We start from the raw sequence: 6100 nt of genomic DNA on the forward strand, positions 1-6100 counted from the left end.
ATCTTGGACCCAATTGCATATCAAATATCTGCAATTTCCAAGTTCTCTGTGAGGTTTATCTTCAAGAAGAGCCTACTGTTGCACTCTTCAGAGAGTATTTCTATTTAAACCGCTAGAATGAATACACCAACGGCCCCGGCTTGGAACTTGGTGGAATTTCGATTCAGCGTAGACGGGGTGCTGTCTTTCCCTTAGTAGTCTTGCCAAGCCATCCCAAGGATTGGAACCAAACTTGGTTTTACTGCAAAGGCACGTCGCCAGCCGATGAAAAACCAATGCCGGGTTATCGCGCGAAGCGTCTTGACGCTAAGTTTTTACTCCTTGACAAGCTTTCTGTCGCTGAACGTAAGAAGCTCATCCCAACCATCAAAAGGGTTCAAGCTTTGCTGGGAAACGGCTTAAGTAGTGTTGACTTGATCCGCTATTGGATCGCATGGCGGATCATCCCTCTAAGCCGCCGGTCTGACTTAATGTACAAGTACACCGGAGGAGTAGACGATCCGTTGCGTTATAGCTCTCTACGTCTGACTGAAGAAGCCATCATTGAAATGTCAACTACCCTTGTAAATAGAAAATATGAAGACTACAGTAAAGTAGGATTGAATTCTTTCTGCAAACTTAACCTGGCACCAGAGGTAAATCCCCTTGATTCCTTTTCTATTTAATAGTTAAGCACTTGCATGATGTTTCAACCTGTTATTTCCCTACAGACCAAATATGACTTTTGGAAAGTCAAATATGATCATGAATCCGCCAAGAAAGCTAGAGCCGCCGCAATAGCCGCAAAGAAGACCACCAGAAAATCCAAAAAGAAAACAAATGTTTCTGATCTCCTCAAGCTGGATGATGCCTCTGAGTCGGAGGTAGCCCTTGATTCTCTTGGCCTGGTTTTTAACAACCTTATTGACACTAACTATTGCCAGGATGACACGGGGGCGAGCCAGGCAATAGAAGAAGAGGTAACTATTTCCTCCGACTCAAAACCTTTTCCAAGACAGAAACCTCGACTGGTAACCCGGAAAGTAAGGTTTTCACACCCTTTGGCTTATTTGGATCCTCATTTTCTTTTGAAAAAACAGCAACATGAGAGCCGCCGTCAGACCCGGACCAGTGACGACAATGAACTGCCCTCCGGCTTACTGAAAACTCCCTGGAAACGCCAGAATGAGGTTTCTTTCACCTTTGGCTTTTACCTTTATCAATGAATCTACTTCCTTGCTCTTTTTAATTGTGATTTCACTTTTGCAGGAGGTCTCTCGTTCCTCTGGTGATTCTTCACAAACTCAACTTCCGGCTTTCAAGACTGCCCCCGGGTAAAGATAGTTATCCTTCTTCTACAACTTTATGTCCGTATCATTATACTGACTCATCAAATTCCTCTTAGTGGTCAAGCAAAACCCAAGAAGGCCAGAGTGGTTAAGCCGACTGAAAACTCGGACGCCATTGAACTGGCAGTGCCAACTCCTGCCCCAGGACAACCTGAAGCACCAGAAGACCCTGATGTCAATGTTTGAATAGATCCTACTGAGCTGTCTGTTGACAAAACTATTCTCAGCCCATCTACTGTTGAACCGTCAAGCTCAGCTAACCCGCCGGCGACTTACGACATTGACATTTTAATCACTGGTAGTAGATTTGTTGAACCGGGCAATCCAACTGTGCTAGCCAGACACTCCGCCAAGCAAGAGGCTTTGGAAAAGCAAAAGGTGTGGTTTGACATCTCTCACTATGCTCACCTGAGTATTAGTGATGTACTATCTGGCTATCTTAGTCATGTGCATTCCAGCCATGACTCTGAAATTGAGATGGTCAAACAGCTGCAACTGAAATATGAGGTATGTTCTCCTGCTTTCATTAGTTTATCTTCTTTGCCAGCCCCCCAAGTCTCCTAATTATGACAAACTTGAATGATCTGTAGACTTGTGATATAGGTTGATGAGCATAATATCACCTGTAGTCCCCAAGGGCCGGCTTAATCCATTATGAATGAGCCGGTACTTAACTTCATAACTTTCTTGACCCAGTCCAAACTAATATTGTTATCCGGCCTAAGAAGAAAAACTTCCTCAATATCAAGCATTAGCCCCCAAGTGCCAAGCGTTGTTACCTGTGAAACACTTGGGACTTTTTTAGAAGAGTCATTTCTGCATTTAAAAATTGCTTTGGCAGACATTAGCCCCCAAGTGCCGAGTGGTGTTCTTTGCAAAGCACTTGGGACTTTAATTATTATGACTTCTATTGGAATAAACTTTGACACACCTGTACATGTCTGTAGACTGCCATAACTGGCTTGGATTCTCAACTGGCTGATGCGAAAACCCGGTTGGCGGCTCAAGAGACTGAGATAAAGAATACAGAATCCAAACTCCACTTGAGCCTATCTGAAGCAGAGAAACTGAAGACCAGTTTTGATGTAGAGAAAAAATCTTGGGCCGATGAAAAAACCTTGCTGACACAGCATGCTGAAATGGCCGAGGCGGCTTTCAAAGAGGTTACCGCTGAACTCACCGGTTTAAAAAGCCATGTGTCTCGGATGGTCTCTGCAATCTTTGGTGAGTTCTCATATTATTTACTTAAACTCTACTTGTGCCATCATAATGTAAGCCGCATGTTTAACTTTTTGGAATACCTCATAGGTCCACGGAGCAGCAATCTGAGCCAAAATAGCCTGATAAAGCTCAAGGCGGTTTACACCCTGGTGGAGCAACTTTATACTGGAGCTCAATGGGCTCTTGCGATTATCTCCCCAGCCAACCAAGGAACAACTTTTTGAGTGATGTCTTGAAGAAGTTATCTATCTTACCCTCTAGATTCCAGGAAGTCAAGCGGTCCTGTGAGAGAGCCCGAGCCCTAACTGCTCTAAGCCTCTCCAAAGCCTAGGTGCTGGAGCTAGACCCGGCGGATGTAGCCAAGGGGTATCCTAGCTTTAAGGAAGACGGGACTCCGTTTGATCAAGAAGATTTTGCTGCTTGTGTGAGGGGAATTCGTCCTCATGCTACCATCCTTGGCGACGAGACCAATGTTGATAAGTATCAGCCGGGTTTTGACGCTGAGAATAAAAGATGGCGACTCCTTCGTATAAAGTGACAGATCTAATCATGTCGGTTCGCCAACACACCTTTTCCCTAGAAATTGACCCGTCTGGTCTAATTGATGATGAAGCTGAGTTCGTTGCTCTTCATGGCTTTGATTGGTCCAAGCCCAGTTTCCAAACCATGGAGGAAGATAAACCGGCGAGGGAGGAGTCGTAACCATCCAAATAATTCGGCTAAGATTTAATGAACCGGCTTTAGCTTAACATCTGCTTAGGAGAAAAAACAGTTTTAACCTTTTGGGCTCCTAACGCCTTGTAATAGGCTAGCTTAAAACTTCATGTTCTGCCTATGCCATCGTGCGTATCATACTGCGTATGACATTTTTATCCGTCATGTCAATATATGCTTTATATCCTTTATCATATTTGTAGCGTTTGAATCTGTTCCTATATGTAAAAGATGAGAAACTGTCCTGGCGGTTTACCGCTGGACGGGTCAAAACACCCAATACATAACTATGAAATCATAACGGTATAATCAAGGCTAGATGTAAGGATAAATAAAGCTGGAGAGTCTTTTATTAAAGAAAACACAGATAAGTCTGTTTATGAACTTTAAACGACAATACCATACCTGTGTTCTTGAATCTGGAGTGCCGGCTTATGTGACCTGAACAGTAAGGGTGACAACCCAATCTTTTTAGAAGCCAATACTTCCATATGCATGATGATTTTTATACACTGGCAACTCATTGTCAAAGAACCAAGCCGGTTTAAATTGAAACCATACTTACAGTTAGATTCTAGACAACAAAAACCAGTAAAACAAAATATTATCTTTCAAACAATGTAAGTCAAATACCAAGAAAAAATTTGGAGGCTTCTGATTCGAATACGATTAGTAAACCGGACCAAAAGGGGTTAAGCTAGGATTCGAATACGATCATGTAGCCCCCAGTGGTTGTGACGTTGCGCCGATCAAGAGGGTACCGACAGCTATGTTCTCTTTGGTTCGAATATGACCTATGTTTGAACAGGAAGCCCCCAAATGACCTTGAGAGGTTTTTAATGACCCTGATTCGAATACGATCCAAGTCAGACCCAAAAGGGGTTAAGCTATGATTCGGATACGATCATGAAGCCCCCTAGTGAGTTTGGCTTTGCGCCGATCAAGAGGGTAACGACAGCTATGTTCTCTTTGGTTCGAATACGACCTATGTTTGAATAGGAAGCCCCCTAGTGATCATGAGGTTTAATGGCTAGATTCGAATACGATCATGAGCCGGACCAAGAGGGTTAATCTAGATTCGAATACGATCAGCCTCCAATTGGTCGCTTTATACTTAAAATAACAAAAACATGTGATCATTAAGGAAAAAAGGACAGAGGTCATGCTTTATTACTTATCGTAATATATACAACGTCAAAGTATGTACATTATGAGAGCCGGTGGCTCAAGTGTAGTAAGGCCGAAGATGAGCAATATTCCACGGTCGGCGGGTCTCCTCCTCCGACTTATGTGAGTCTTTGTGCTCTCGAACATCGATAAGGTAGTATGACCCTTTATTCAAGTTCTTGCTGACCACAAAGGGTCCTTCCCAAGGTGGGGATAGCTTGTGTGCATCAGAGTGATCCTGGATGAGCTGGAGCACCAAATCACCTTCTTGAAAGGTTCTTGACTTAACCCGGCGGCTGTGATAACGGCGCAGGTCCTGTTGGTAAATCGCTGAGCGGGCTGCTGCAAGTCATGCTCTTCATCTAATAGGTCATGTGCATCCTAACGGGATTGTTCATTATCAGCTTCAACGTAAGCCGCCACTCGGGGTGAGTCATGACGGATGTCACTCGGCAGGATTGGCTTTGCTCCATAAACCATGAAGAAAGGCGTATAACCTGTAGACATGTTAGGGGTAGTATTGATGCTCCATATCACAGAGGGTAACTCTTCGACCCAACAAACCCGGCGTCCGTTGTAAAGGGACCATAAGCCGGGGTTTTAGACCTTTCAGGATTTCCTGATTGGCTCTTTCAGCTTGACCATTGGATTGGGGGTGAGCTACTGATGAAACATCAAGCCGGATATGTTCCCGTTGACAGAATTCTTCCATAGCTCCTTGGGACAGGTTAGTGCCATTGTCGGTAATAATGTTGTGTGGAAAGCCAAAACGGAAGATCACTTTCTTCAAGAATTGAACTGCTGTGGCCGCATCACACTTACTAACCGGCTCTGCCTCAACCCACTTTGTGAATTTGTCCACTGCCACCAAAAGGTGCGTCTTTTTATCTTTGGATATTTTGAAAGGTCCAACCATATCAAGCCCCCAGACTGCAAACGACCAAGTAATTGGAATCATTCGTAATTCTTGAGCCGGCACGTGCGCCCGTCGTGTGAATTTTTGACACCCATCACACCTACTGACCAGATCCTCCGCATCAGCGTGAGCCGTTAGCCAGTAAAAACCATAACGAAAAGCCTTGGCCACAAGAGACTTCGAACCGGCATGATGGCCACAATCTCCTTCATGGATCTCACGGAGAATTTCTTGACCTTCTTCAGGAGAGACACAACATTGAAACGCTCCGGTGACACTATGATGATACAACTCACCATTGGAAATTGTCATTGACTTAGACCGTCGGGTTATCTGTCTAGCCAAGGTCTCATCCTCCGGCAACTCGCCCCAGGTCATATAAGACAAATACGGAACTGTCCAATCTGGAATGACATGAAGAGCCGCCACCAATTGTGCTTTCGGGTCTGGAACAACCAAGTCTTCCTCTGTAGGCAACTTGATAGAAGGGTTATGCAGAACATCTAAAAAAGTATTAGGCGGCACCGGCTTACGCTGAGATCCCAACCGGCTCAAAGCATCAGCTGCTTCGTTCTTTCTGCGGTCAATGTGCTCCACTTGATAACCCTTGAAGTGTCCAGCAAGAGCGTCAACCTCACGGTGATAAGCCGCGATGAGAGGATTCTTGGAGTCCCACTTGCCTGATACTTGCTGAGCCACCAAATCCGAGTCGCCAAGGCACCTTACCTGGCTTAAACTCATTTCTTTAGCCATT

This window comes from Triticum aestivum, chromosome 6A, assembly GCF_018294505.1.
Source record: "Triticum aestivum cultivar Chinese Spring chromosome 6A, IWGSC CS RefSeq v2.1, whole genome shotgun sequence".
Classification (NCBI taxonomy): domain Eukaryota; kingdom Viridiplantae; phylum Streptophyta; class Magnoliopsida; order Poales; family Poaceae; genus Triticum; species Triticum aestivum.